At 33.8% G+C, this 14,678-nt stretch overlaps 1 protein-coding gene and 1 pseudogene across 2 annotated transcripts in view; both read left to right on the top strand.

Annotated features, from left to right (window-relative positions):
• The window catches only part of LOC145263782 (BMP and activin membrane-bound inhibitor homolog), a 150,623-nt gene that overhangs the window by 92,887 nt on the left and 43,058 nt on the right, over nucleotides 1–14,678 (top strand). The gene's annotated exons all lie outside the window — the stretch shown is intronic.
• LOC145263992 (U2 spliceosomal RNA) lies at nucleotides 5,039–5,185 on the top strand (annotated as a pseudogene).

The following is a 14,678-nucleotide window of genomic DNA, read 5'->3' as shown; positions in this document are numbered from 1 at the left end:
AAAAACGACAGTTGAAGTACTTTTCTAATATTTGCCTACTTTGCGACTGAGGCTACAACGTGTTGGATAACGTTAGACATTTGTAGGAAGCTTGATGTTTTTTTTTCTACATTCAAAAGTGACCTTGTGTCCTACTTTGCCCTCGTGGAGAGGCGAACAAATTATTTATTCGGGTTTGTACTACTATACACATAGATTCAAAAAAGTTGTCGAAAAGCAAATATATAACAAATACATGTTATCAAAGACAAGATTAGTTACTTTTCTATTTAACTGAATATTTTTTAATGTTTTTATTTAATGTAACATGTTTATCGTGCTCGAAAAACATACAATGTTTACCGATGTATTTTAAAATTGAAAATGGCGAGCCACTAGGTGTATCAGAAATTTCGTGAAAATAGTGAATAATTCCACCCCATCTTTCCAAGCTTATAACTTCTCGAAAAATGTAATTCAAGCCCTATTTTTTTTTTCAATTAAAGGAGCAAGGACCAAGGTTTTATAAAAAAAACAAAAAAACAATGTGTGTTTTTTTTTTAAAAAGGTTTTAAACTTCGAACTTTACAGGTAAATTTCTAAAAAACGGATTTTTTTTTGTTTTAAATTTGAATATATTATTTATTGACCTTTTCTCTTCAATTTGTGATATATAAAACTATTCAACATAAATTAATTATTTACTTTTTAAGAGAAACATAAAAATGAGTGACACTTACACAAATGGGGGGGGCGTGAATTTAAAAAAATTTAAAATATTATATTCGGTTTATTGGAAAGAGCATAAAATTTCACATTGACCCTGAAAATATCGTAAAAGTAGAATCAATAGAAAAATTTTGAAAGATTTTTAAAGTTTAAAAATTGAAAAATATTGAGTTCGGAAAATTCATTACTGTTTAAAAAAAAAAATTCTATTACTTTTAAAACAACTGTAATAGTTTATTTTGGAAGTATAATCCATAAAGAAAATAAATAACCCACTTTTAACAGAGAAATTACGAGATTTTTATATTTTATTCGCAGTTTTGTGTTAGGGGTGTCAAAAATTCCTACAAAAATTCTGATACAGCTATCTGCTGAACACGGTAAGTTTGGGAAAATGAGTTAAAACTAAAAAATACACAAAATACGTTGCCGTAACGTAGGCTGACATATATTGAGTGAGTTTCTAACAGTATTTTAGTTTTTAGTTTTAACTCATTTTCTCAAACTTAAGGTGTTTACCAGAGAGTGCCCCGCAGAAAAGTAACTTATCTTGCCTTTGATAACATCTGTTATATATTTGTTTTTTGACAACTTTTTCGCATCTGTGTATGTAGTAAAAACACACCTATTTGTTCAATTAGTTGTAATTTGTTCGTAATAAAAGCTTTTTGGCGTTTTTTTTTCTTCTTTTTACCTTTGTCAATAGGGAATACCTGTAGTACTATTTTCGGTTTACACACAAACTTTAAATACTTGTGAGTGTGTGTGTGAGTATATATATATATATATATATATATATATATATATATATATATATATAATGGCTCTCAAGGTGTTAAGAAGCAATCAATTTTAGAGAAGGGTGTGCGGCACATTTTTAGGAGTTGGATGTAGCAAACGCCGGGCGCGTGTCGCCGCTAAGTCTAGCAGTACTAGAGCGACGCAGGTTGAGGATATTATTACCGGCGCGGTGTGGTCTCTCTTACTGTTATTTTTCTTTTTCTTTTTCAATGCGAGTAGGATTGGTAATTTCAACAGAATGACACTAGCTTCGTCTAAGCTCGTCTGCGTAGTTTGTGGGCGAAGCGTTTAAGCGCGGCGTTGTGTTCTGAGCGGCGGTCTTTCTTATTACGTCCGTAAATGACAGATATTATTTCACTCGTGTCTCTTTATCTATTTATTTGGCGTAAACTCGTTAACTCGTATTTACTATACATATAGACATGAAAAATATATAAAAATGAGCAAAGGTGGATTAGTTTACAACGCAAAAATTGGTGAAAAAAAATTATAGGTGTGTTTTACAACCCCCAGCGATTCGAAATAAAATGGTAATATATATATGCACTTTTTGAAATAATTGAATTCATTCAAAACGTATCACAAAAACATGTTCTTTGTTTTTTTTTGTTTTTGCGATACGTTTTGAATAAATTCAATTATTTACAAAAGTGCATATTTACCTAAATGCTAGTTGGAAATAAGTTTCGGGTTTGTATTACTGTACACATAGATTTGAAAAAGTTGTCAAAAAACAAATATATAACAAATAAATGGTATCAAAGGCAAGATAAGTTACTTTTCTACCTAACTGGATATATTTTTTTGTTTTTATTCAGTGTAACATGTTTATTCAGCTCGAAAATCATGCAGTGTTTACCGATGTATTGGAAAATTCAAAATGGCGGCCGACTCTCTCTCTCGGAGAGGGTAAGTTTGGGAAAAGGTATTATAAATAATAAACTAGACAAAATACTGTTAGAAATTCGCTCAATATATGTTACCGTGACATAAGTTGGCATATATCCGGTTGTTTTTTTAATAGTATTTTGTCTAGTTTATTATTTATAACATCTTTTCCCAAACTTACCGTGTTAAAGAGAAAGTCGGGCGCCATTTTGAATTTTCCAATACATCGGTAAACACTTTCGAGCTGAATAAACATGCTACATTGAATAAAAACACAAAAAATATATCCAGTTAGGTAGAAAAGTAACTTATCTTGCTTTTGATAACATTTATTTGTTATATATTTGTTTTTTGACAACGTTTTCGAATCTGTGTACACATAATACAGACCCTAAGTTTCCCTTTAACAAATTTGTTACCCCCATATCGGGAGCGGCATATCTTTTTTTTTTTTTTTTTTAATATAATTATCCACTGATAGTGATACGTGTTTCGTCGTCTCTGACGAGCCGTGGACGACGAAACACGTGTCAGTGGATAATTATATTTTAAAAACAACATACAGTTGCTTTGTTTAATATAGATTAAAAAAAGGTGTAAAAAAACAAAAACAAATATATAACAAATGTTATCAAAGGCAAGATAAGTTACTTTTCTACTTAACTGGATACTTTTTTAGTGTTTTTATTTAATGTAACATGTTTATCCAGCTCGGAAACATACAATGTTTTCCGATGTATTTTTAAATTAAGAATGGCTCCGGTCTCTCTGCTGAACACGGTAAGATTATGAAAATGAATTAAAAATAAAAAAAATAAATTATACAAAATACTGTTAGAAACTCGCTCAACATATGTTACCGTGATAAAGGCTGACATATATTCGATGGACTTTTAAGAGTATTTTCTATAGTGTTTTATTTTTAATTAATTTTTCCGAACTTAACATATTCATCAGTCCGGTGCCATTTAAAATTTTCCAATACATCGGTAAAAATTGTATTTTTTTCGGGCTGAATAAACATTTTACATTAAATAACAACACTAAAAGATTATCCAGTTAAGTACAAAAGTAACTTATCTTGCCTCTGATGACATTTTTTTTTTAATATTATGTTTTTTAGACAATTTTTCGAATCTATGTGTATAGTTAGGTGTATCATAATTTTTGTAGGAATTTTTGACACCCCTAACACGAAACTGCAAATAAAATATAAAAAACTCGTAATTTCTCTTTTAAAGGTGGGTTGTTTATTTTCTTTGTGGATTATACTTCCAAAATAAACTATTACAGTTGTACAAAAAGTAATAGAAATATTTTTTTTAAAAATAGTAATGAAATTAATTGAATGTTACGAGTTCAGTATTTTTCAATTTTTAAACTTTAAAAATCTATCAAAATTTTTCTATTGATTCTATTTTTACGATATTTTCAGGGTCAATGTGAAATTTTATGCTCTTTCGAATAAACCGAATATATTTTAGACAAACGTTTTTTTTTTTAATTCACGCCCCACCCCATTTTCAAATGTCTATTAGTAAAGTAAATAATTAATTTATGTACCAAAGTGTTATACACCACAAATTGAAGATAAAAGATCAATAAATATATTCAAATTTAAAACAAAAAAAAGTAGTGCTTTTTAGAAATTCACCTGTAAAGTCCGAAGTTTAAAACCTTTTGTAAAAAAACAAAAAAAAACATGTTGTTTGGGTTTTTTTTAATGAAACCCTGGTCCTTGCTTCTTTAATTGAAAAAAAAAAATTAGGGCTTGAATTCAATTTTTCGAGGGGTTATAAGCTTCGAAAGATAGCGGGTGGAATTATTCAATAGTTTTCACGAAATTTCTGACACTGCTAGTGTATAGTAATACAAACAATATATATATATATACACACATATATACACACACACACGTTCCTTCAGGTTTTCGAAATAAAAACAAAATTATCCTCAACCCCACCCACAATAATTTGGATTCTGCTATTGGAAATCATTCATTGGATAATCCAAAATGTGGGCTGGTTTATAAGGACGACTTTTTTCCAATTTTATTTCGAGGCTGATCGAACAGTCATTTGAAAACTCTCGAATACGTCTCTATTTCACGCCTTAAACCCTCTCTCTGCAGACAGAAACAGTTTGTGAAATCGCCGGGACCTGTTTGGCGAATTGTAGAGACATTTGTAGATGTTTCACCATTAACTTTTTCTCCTTTTTTTATATAAAAAAATTATGTATGGATTATCATTCCCCATTCGTGATAGCTTAATATATATACATTTTTTTAATAATATATGCATACATCTAAACACACCCGTTAATTCATTTTATTTTATCCTTTCCCCCTTTTCCTGGACATATATTTTATTATTGTCAATTAATCCTTCCCATGTTCATTATTAATTTCAATTTCTCCCCCATTTTTTTTTAAGGTTGAAAATGCCATCGTTGACCCCTGATGAGGATTGCGAAAGACGTCTAGGGTTTAAAAGATTTTTTTTTTTTTTACACGCACACAATAAATTTTACGATAACTAATAAGTCACTTTGCAACCTAACCGCATTATTTTTTGTGTGTGTTTTTAATATCTAAATGCTTTATATTTCATCTCAAATAACTCCCCTCTCTTTATTTTTGTTCAATTCTTGGCCTTTCGGCCAAGATCAAAGTGTAGTATCTGTTCTTCAGATGCTGCACTTAAGATAATTTGTACCAGTCAATGGAGGGGAAACCCTCTATACTGGGACAATTATTATTTTTGATAACCAGAGTGCCCCCCTATTTGCCTACTTTTAGGGGAGCTGGTTTTTACCTCACATTAAAAACGGCCTTGTGCCTAATTTGCTCAGTGGGGGAGCAAATAAATACCATCTCAAATAACCCTCTTTACGGTTTTTTCATTTTCCAACTAAGATCTGTGCCAACTTGTGCATATTTGTCTGGGCAGCATTTCCTTTCTCCCCCCCCCCAATTAAATTGTAAGTATGAGCAAAAGGAAAAAAAAAGGGTTGGGTTGTTTCAATATACACAGATTGGAAAAAGTTGTAACAATATATATATATATATATATATATATATATATAATAAATGCCATCAAAGGCAAGATAAGTTATTTTCTACCTAACTGGATAAGTTTTTATTTGAAAAAGACAAATGGCGGCGATGTCTCTGAATACGTAAGTTTGGGAAAATGAGTTCAAACTAAAATATTATGCAGAATACTGTTAGGCTGACATATTCAACAGAGCTCGCCGCCATTTGTCTTTTTCAAATACATCGATAAAGACTATGATTTTCGAACATTTTATATTAAATAAAAACAGTAAAAACTTATCCAGTTAGGTAGAAAATTAGCTTATCTTGCCTTTGGTAACATTTATTTGTTATATATTTGTTTTTTTTTTTGATAACTTTTTCAAATCTATGTGTACAGTAAAACAAACCCGACGATTTTAATCATCCGTTTAAAAAAAAAAAAATGGTCCTTCCCCCCGCCTCATTTAAAGAAAAAAAAACATCCCTTGTGCGGACGGGTCTCTCCAATGGCATATTCTGCTCCCTAAAAATGTATGTGCATCTTCAACACGAGGTGGAAACACGTTCTAGAAAAAATGTTTACTGTCCCACTGGTCTGCTTCCCAGCCGAGTACAATATAGTAGCCTTCAAGTCCAATGTGAACAAGTTCTTGTTAAACTGTCCCCATAAATAATCAAATTTTATTCAACTTACACCATTAGCGATTACTACACTACCACTTTACATTTATTAGCCCTTATCCTCGAGTTGCCTTCAGACCTTGATAAGTCCTCTCTTGTAGATTTTCTTGCATTTGGTAGAAGTTACTTGTAGATTCCTGTTTTTGTTTTCCACCTTTTTGCGGTTACTTTTTTATATTTTTGCTTAAAAGGGCAATCGCGTAGTTTCCTGATCCATCTAATTTTATCGGAAAGACTACATGCAATTCATTTGGGACCTCAAGAACGCACCATAAAATTCACTTTCCTATAACTAACATTATTTAACTGTAATATAGATTAGTATTATCGTAGTAAATTTGAGCACTTCTGTATTTTATGTCGTTTTTTTTTAGTTCACTATTAAAGAGTTCCGTTCGAGGCAAATGAAAACAATCACAAAATGTTTCTGGAAAGTAGACGCAATCTTCCGTAAAGAACCGTTTGTTTTAATTTTTCCTAAATTTTAATGTTTTACGAAAACTTTTTTTGTTTTTTTCAAAAACAAAAATATAAATAAAAGTAAACACATATTTCCAGTAATACTGTTTGTAATTTGAAAATCCTCATTTCTCTGGAAAACGCTTATTTTTATTTTTAAATCATATTTAAAAGAATAAAAATAAAAACTTCCGAATAATGATTACTTTCATAACTTTGAGAATATTTTCTTAAAATGTTTAATAATTTCAAATGACTAATTTTATATGCTTACAATGTCCATAAAAATAAGAGAATAAAAACACATTTTCAAATACTTAAAACTTGCATTCATTTCAGAATTAATGTTTCTAAAAGAAAATTAGTTTTAAAAAAATAAATTACTAAAAATATCTCATTTTCTAATAGTGACTGTTTTCTACATTTACATTTTTAATTGACTGCTTCAATTTATTTATTAAACAAAAAATATCCCAGACTGTATGGATTTAGTTCGAGACTGCAAATAAAAGAAAGGGTTCGTTTTCAAAAGACGGTAGTAGTGCAGAGAGTGATCCGGACGTAAATAATAATGTTATTATTTAAAAAAACCATTCTTAACATGGGGAAGGAATGGTGTTTTGTATTCTGTACTTCAACCTTACAATTGAATAAAAAAAACATAAAACTTTAATTAAACTTGGAAATACGATTTTAAAAAAAATAGCGGGGATCACACTCTGCACTAGCGCCCAAAAGACTGTTGTCTCCTCTGTCGAACTCTTCAAAATTGAAAACAGAAAAAAATAATTTGCGGAAGTGTCTAATGTTTGAATCATACGAAAGAAGCCGAAAATAAACTGAGGCGGACTTGTCGAGAGTGCCCCCCCGGACTGTAAACTCCACAATTTCCCTGTTAATACTATCGATTACAGACTTAAGTTTCATATATATATATATATATATATATATATATATATATATATATATATATACATATACACACAAAGAAAACTGCAAAAATGTTCATACTTTTCACACAGAGGTTCAGTTTTCAATTATAACGTTGTACTAAATTGAACACGAAATTTGTGATCACGATGAATAGAGGAGATCCATACATAGATTAGAGAGGGAGAAGGTAAGCGGAGGGAGTAAAAAAAATCTTTTTTTTTACTCCCTCCGTTTTAACCCCTAGCTTCCGATCACACAAATTTCGTGTTCAGTTTCGTGCGTTATAATTGAAAACTGAACCCCATCGTGAAAAATTGAAAAAAATTGTTTCAGATTATAAATAAAAAAAAATTTTCAAATTTTTTTTATTTATTTAAAAAAAAAAAATTATAATCTGAAACTTAAGTCTGTAATCGACGATATTACCAAGAAAAAAAGTAAAAGTGAAAATTGTGGAATTTAGAAGGGGATGCACTCTGGACAACGTCCGCCTTAACTGGTAATGGTTTGTTTTTAATTTTCAGAGTACGAAAGTAATAAAAAAAAATGCTTCTAAATCGTATTTGCATTATCGAGGCCTTAAAAATGTTAAGGGTTTATTCAGATTGGCCACATCTGGGCGGTAGCTGCTAAAAGCAGCCTATCCTGCCTTGACAGAGTACAAAATAGATTTCGTGGCTTGGTGGGGGATGCCCTTTTCTCTACCCTGCAGCCTCTTTCCCACAGAAGAGATGTAGCGAGCCTGTCGTTGTTCTATCGTTATTTCCATGGCAAGTGCTCGTCTGAGCTCCATTCTCTGGTCCCCCCTCGCAAATCTTTAAAAAAAACCACCCGACTAGCTGAAACCACCGTCAATAATTTTCCCCACTCCTTATCTGTGCCTAAATCAAAACGTAGATTCCATGAACAAAGCTTCTTGATTAGAACTGCACGCCTGTGGAACTCTGTTCCGCTTGCCTGTTTCCCTCCCGACTTCAACCTGGATGTCTTCAAGTCCAACACAAACAAATTTCTGATGACCCCCCCCCAAGTAATGACACCTTACACTACCCCATTGATCACTGTACACACTATAACCCTTATCCCTGAGTGGCCATTGGGCCTTGATAAGTGGTCAACTCCATGTAAAAAAAAAAAAAAAAATAACTTCAAAATTTAGCAGAACTTGTCAGTTTCTGAATGTCGCCGTGAAAACAGTTTTCTTTATAACTTTTTTTCACGTGTACAAATATTTTTCCCTCTTTTGGAAATTAACTTTAGGCTTTAATCTTTCAAATACAATTAAAATGTAATCAAAAAAAAATTATGGTAGACCGACTTTCAAAACTGCGTTCCGCTATCTTATTTTTGTGATTATTGCTCGTACCTATTATGGCCGTTCAACTCGACAAAATGCAAACTTTAGCATATTTGAGGAACCCGACGTAGACCGGTATGTGAGCAAGTTTATATACAAGTTAAAAGGCAACGAATTTCGTTTAAAATCAAACTGGAGCATCGTCAGTTGGAAAAGCCTACTTTCTCTCTGTTTTATGGTGTGGCGCCCCTCGGGGTATCTTTACACATATGTATGAAACGCCTCGATTTTTATTTATTTTTTAGATTCCCATTAAAAAAACTTTCATGCCCTTCAGAAACTTCAGTTTTAATTCTCGTCAACGTTAATTGAGAAAGAAATAGAAGTCTACCTAGCAAACTTTATGTCTGTAACATACAAACACATGCATATATAATACATACACACACATGCATACACATACATATATATATATACATACACACATTGTGTATGTATATATATATATATTATACCCACACACACATACATATATATATATATAACACCCACATATATACATATACACATATACACACACACATATATATATATATATATATATATATATATATATATATATAGTTATAGTTTTTGTTTGATTTTTTTTTAAACGAGGTTAAGGTCTCTGCCTTGGAGTTCCGATGTTTTTTTTTTTCTTAGAAAGTCACTCATTTTTTTTTATTTGGGCGTATTTTTTATTATTTAATCAAAAAAAAAAAACAGTAATCTACGAACACGCGTGTTTCGGAGCCCTACTCCTCTTCAGCGTAGCTCGACTGTTCAGTAAGGTCCGGGGTTCGAATCCCAACAACAGTCAAGCTACGCTGAAAAGGCGTAGGGCTCGGAAACCCGCGTGTCTGTAGATTACTGTTTTTATCCAAAAAATTATATATATATTATTAGCAGGGTGACCCAACCTTGCCCAGGATTGAATGATAATCAGCGGATGTTTCACACGCCACTATATTATTGTCCCTATTTACTATGCCTCCCCACGGGACAGAGTTAGACACCAGGGTCGTTTTTTAACGTGGAGAAAAGGTACAAAAATAAAAATTGTCTCAGTCGTGAAGGATTTCTCCTCCGCCGAAAGAGAACAAGAAAATGATGTGCAGCATCTGAAGAACAGATGGTATTTATTTGCTCCCCCACCGAGCAAATTAGGCACAAGGCCGATTTTTAATGTGAGGAGTGAAGGGAGGGGGAAGGGAGAAAGGGGACCAGCTCCCGAGAGGTGGGAAATGGGAGCTGGTTAATGGTCAGGCATGTGGGGTTGCCCCCACATCTGGTCTTTGCTAGTCATAGCTAGTCATAGCTTGCAGCATCTGAAGAACAGATGGTATTTATTTGCTCCCCCACCGAGCAAATTAGGCACAAGGCCGATTTTTAATGTGAGGAGTGAAGGGAGGGGGAGGGGAAAAAGGGGACCAGCTCCCGAGAGGTGGGAAATGGGAGCTGGTTAAAGGTCAGGCATGTGGGGTTGCCCCCACATCTGGTCTTTGCTAGTCATAGCTAGTCCTAGCTAGTCATAGCTTGCAGTATCTGTCGGAACAGATGGTATTTATTTGCTCCCCCACCGAGCAAATTAGGCACAAGGCCGATTTTTAAAGTGAGGAGTGAAGGGGAAATGGGGACCAACTCCCCGGGGAGTAGGGGAGCTGGATAGTGACAATTGGTATGAAGGGTTGCCCCTACATTGACCAAGGTCTTATATGTGGGGTTGCCCCCACATATGGTCTTTGCTTGCAGTATCTGCCGGAACAGATGGTATTTATTTGCTCCCCCACTGAGCAAATTAGGCACAAGGCCGATTTTTTATGTGAGGAGTGAAGGGAGGGGGAAGGGAAAAAGGGGACCAGCTCCCGAGAGGTGGGAAATGGGAGCTGGTTAATGGTCAGGCATGTGGGGTTGCCCCCACATATGGTCTTTGCTTGCAGTATCTGCCGGAACAGATGGTATTTATTTGCTCCCCCACCGAGCAAATTAGGCACAAGGCCGATTTTTAATGTGAGGAGTGAAGGGAGGGGGAGGGGAAAAAGGGGACCAGCTCCCGAGAGGTGGGAAATGGGAGCTGGTTAAAGGTCAGGCATGTGGGGTTGCCCCCACATCTGGTCTTTGCTAGTCATAGCTAGTCCTAGCTAGCAGTATCTGTCGGAACAGATGGTATTTAGTTGCTCCCCCACCGAGCAAATTAGGCACAAGGCCGATTTTTAAAGTGAGGAGTGAAGGGGAAATGGGGACCAACTCCCCGGGGAGTAGGGGAGCTGGATAGTGACAATTGGTATGAAGGGTTGCCCCTACATTGACCAAGGTCTTATATGTGGAGTTGCCCCCACATACGGTCTTTGCTTGCAGCATCTGTCGGAACAGATGGTATTTATTTGCTCCCCCACTGAGCAAATTAGGCACAAGGCCGTTTTTAATGTGAGGTAAAAACCAGCTCCCCTAAAAGTAGGCAAAAAGGGGGCACTCTGGTTACCAAAAATAATAATTGTCCCAGTATAGAGGGTTTCCCCTCCATTGACTGGTACAAATCATCTTAAGTGCAGCATCTGCCGGAACAGATACTACACTTTGATCTTGGCCTGAAGGCCAAATCGAAAGCGAAAATTTCTCTAACAAATCGATTGCCTACTCTAGTTGGTTGAACCCTCGTGGTGTATCGGGATTGAGGATTACACGTTTCTCGCAATTGCAAAGTTAACAATATTTTGTAGTCAACATTGCAATGTAGAGCACCTAATGTTAATTTTTATAAAATTTATTTATGGCATGAATTAAAAGTTTAAAATTAAAGTCAAGTACCATGGTGCCTTTGAGTTTTACACAGAAACATTGATTTCGAACGCGCCTTTGTCGTATCAAAGAACCTACTCTTGATTTTATGTCGGGTCTTTTGACTTGCGTTGTAATAAAACTTCTCAAATGCACTTGTGTTGTTAGGCTGTGTAAGGTGTTAACTTTGGTCAAAATCACCTGTTCCTTCTTTCATCGGATTCGTACGATTACCGATACCTAACTAAGGCATTCCTATACAAAACCTGCGTAGAAACATTGCCAGGCATATAAGATACCTTCGTATAAAATTTTATAAAAATCGGCCCAGAAGTTTTCGAGTTGATAGGGAACGAACTCGCAAACAAAGTTTTTTTTTTATATAATATATATACATGTGTATATATATATATATATACATATATATATATATGGAACATGTTTTCATGCAGGCATACATTGTTAAATAGCACAGTGTTTTTCCTTAATCATCTTGTTTTTCATTTTTCGAATTATTCTCATGTTTCGAAAAATTACAAAAAAAAAAATCATTAAGCAAAAACCCTCCGTACTATTTAACAATATGTATTGTGTGTATGTGTGTGTATGTATATATATATATATATATATATATATATATATATATATATATATATTACACTAGCATTTCAGCCCGGCGTTGCCCGGGTGTTAGGAGGTGTATGCTGAGCAAAAAAAAAAAAAAAAAAGCGGTCAATTTCTTTTAACTTTGACCCCTATTATAACCCTTTTCTATTTATTGTTTTCGGCTCTACTCAAGTTATTTAGTTAGATCCATGTCCACGGAACCTACATCTAAAATTTCAAGTGTTTAGACCATAAATTATCGGAGGAGTTTGGTAGAGTTCTCAAAGGTCAAGTCGTTGAACTTTGACCCCTTAATCGCCAAATTTCTGGTCAACAACCGATCATATCGATTTTCCCAAATGTCAGTAACCTGTATATCAAAGTTCGAGTCTGTAGACTAAAATTCAGTTATTGCGTAGGGAAATGTACACACACACACACGCACGGATACTTTCACTTATATATATATATATATATATATATATATATATATATATATATAAATTTTGTGCTTACTATAACCATTTTACGCCAATATTACGCAGGTATAATCATATAGAATGCCTGATTGAATATATAATTACACGTAATCGATATATATATATATATATATATATATATGTGAAAAGTGTGTGTGTACATTTTCCTACGCAATAACTCTTTTTTTTTTAAGTCTACATACTCGAAATTTGATATACAGGGTACTGAGAGTTGGAAAAATCTATGGGATCGGTTTTCCGCCAAAAAATTGTCTGTTAAGGGGTCAAAGTTCAACGATTTGACCTTTGAGAACTTTACCAAACTCTTCTGACAATTTGGAGTTTAAACACTTGAAATTTTAGATATAGGATCCTTGGCTATGGATCTAACTTAACTCGATTTGAGCCCAAAATAATAAATGTTAATAGGAGTCAAAGTTAAAAAAAAAAGAAATTCACTTTTTTAAAAAGTTTTTTGCTCAGCATACACCTCCAAACACCCGGGCAACGCTGGGAACCCATGCTAGTAGTTAACTAAAAATGGTCTTCTAAATAAGAAAACCGAAAATACTAAAAGGGCAGTAATAAAGATGAATGCTTAAAAGAATATGCAAATTAGCTAGATGTTTTGCAGATGAATGCAATTCCACAGTCCATAAATAACAGTTGTATTCTCTTTTTTAAATAAATAGAAAAAAGTTTTTTTTTTTTATGAATATCAATACACACACAAGAAAAAATCAAATTACTAGGTGTGTGTATTATGTAAGTAAAAAAAAAAAAACATTATTTTTTAACTAAGTTAATATATAACAAAGAATATCGGAGATTACATCGGCCGACACGTGAAAAATAACATCCAAGAAAAGAATAGTGATCCGAACAACACAAATGATTAGTTCTCATCTCAACTCGAAAAATAATTTTAAATAAATATATTGGCTACTCTTTTGAATTCGTAGATTCGTTGGAGTTATCTTTTCTTTCTTTTTTATTTTTTGTTTGTTCCACCCACACAAGACATAAATCGCTGACGGCGTCGACTTCAAGATACAGTCGAGACAATAGCGCCCTTTGTTGACTACGATCTTATTTCAAAGGGACTTCATACCGATACGGTCTCGCAAAATAAATAAAATAAAATAAAACTAAAATGTAGCCATAATTAGGAAAATAATCAAATTTGACAGTTGGACATTAACGAGCAAGGTGTTTCGTTCCTTGTCATTCAGCTACCCTCTTCACCGGAGAGGAGGGCCCCGACTTTTAAGATCTAGCATGCATGGATTGAATTGAAAAAAGGGAGGTTGGATACATTCACTCATAAATCATGTTGCGCTTTTATCTTGTCGGCTTTTTTTTTATCGTAGTATGTATGTATGGAACAGCACTAACCCTATGCGGGTTTAACCGGCTTCCTTCGAAGGAGGAAAGCCCATGGGAATACTAAATTCACAAGCGGTCTTCAGTCGTATGTATATCCCCGCTAGGGGAGATGAATTGTAACACCATATACATATACAAATGCACGAGAAATGACGTCACCACTAAGGAAAAATAAAGACTTTAAAAAGGAAGATTACGTTAGAGACTAAAATAACATTCGAGATCACGTTAGAGGTGTGAATGACGCTCAAGACGATCACGTTAGGGACATCACAGCGCTAAAGAGAAAATGAGTAAATGTTCTACAGCAAGAAAAAAAAAATTCGGAGTTAAAGTTCTTTTCTATTTTTGGACTCCGTTGCGACTGAGATTACAAAGTGTGGAGTCCCGAATGTAAACGTATGAAGCAGATGATTATTGTTGACGTTTGTTTCCCTTAGAATTGAGGTACTTAAGGGAGGGACCACGTGAAACAGCACAGCTTGAACTTAACAACACACTCACATTTTCTTTTCTTTTTTTTGTCACCAATTATAAAGACCTGAAGGATAGGGTTTAATGAATGTAAGGTGATAGTTTAACG

Source organism: Euprymna scolopes, chromosome 39, assembly GCF_053919585.1.
Source record: "Euprymna scolopes isolate OS-2025 chromosome 39, ASM5391958v1, whole genome shotgun sequence".
Classification (NCBI taxonomy): Eukaryota; Metazoa; Mollusca; class Cephalopoda; order Sepiida; family Sepiolidae; genus Euprymna; species Euprymna scolopes.
The sequence above is the reverse complement of the archived record's forward strand: the minus strand, read 5'-3'. Positions and strand labels throughout refer to the sequence as shown.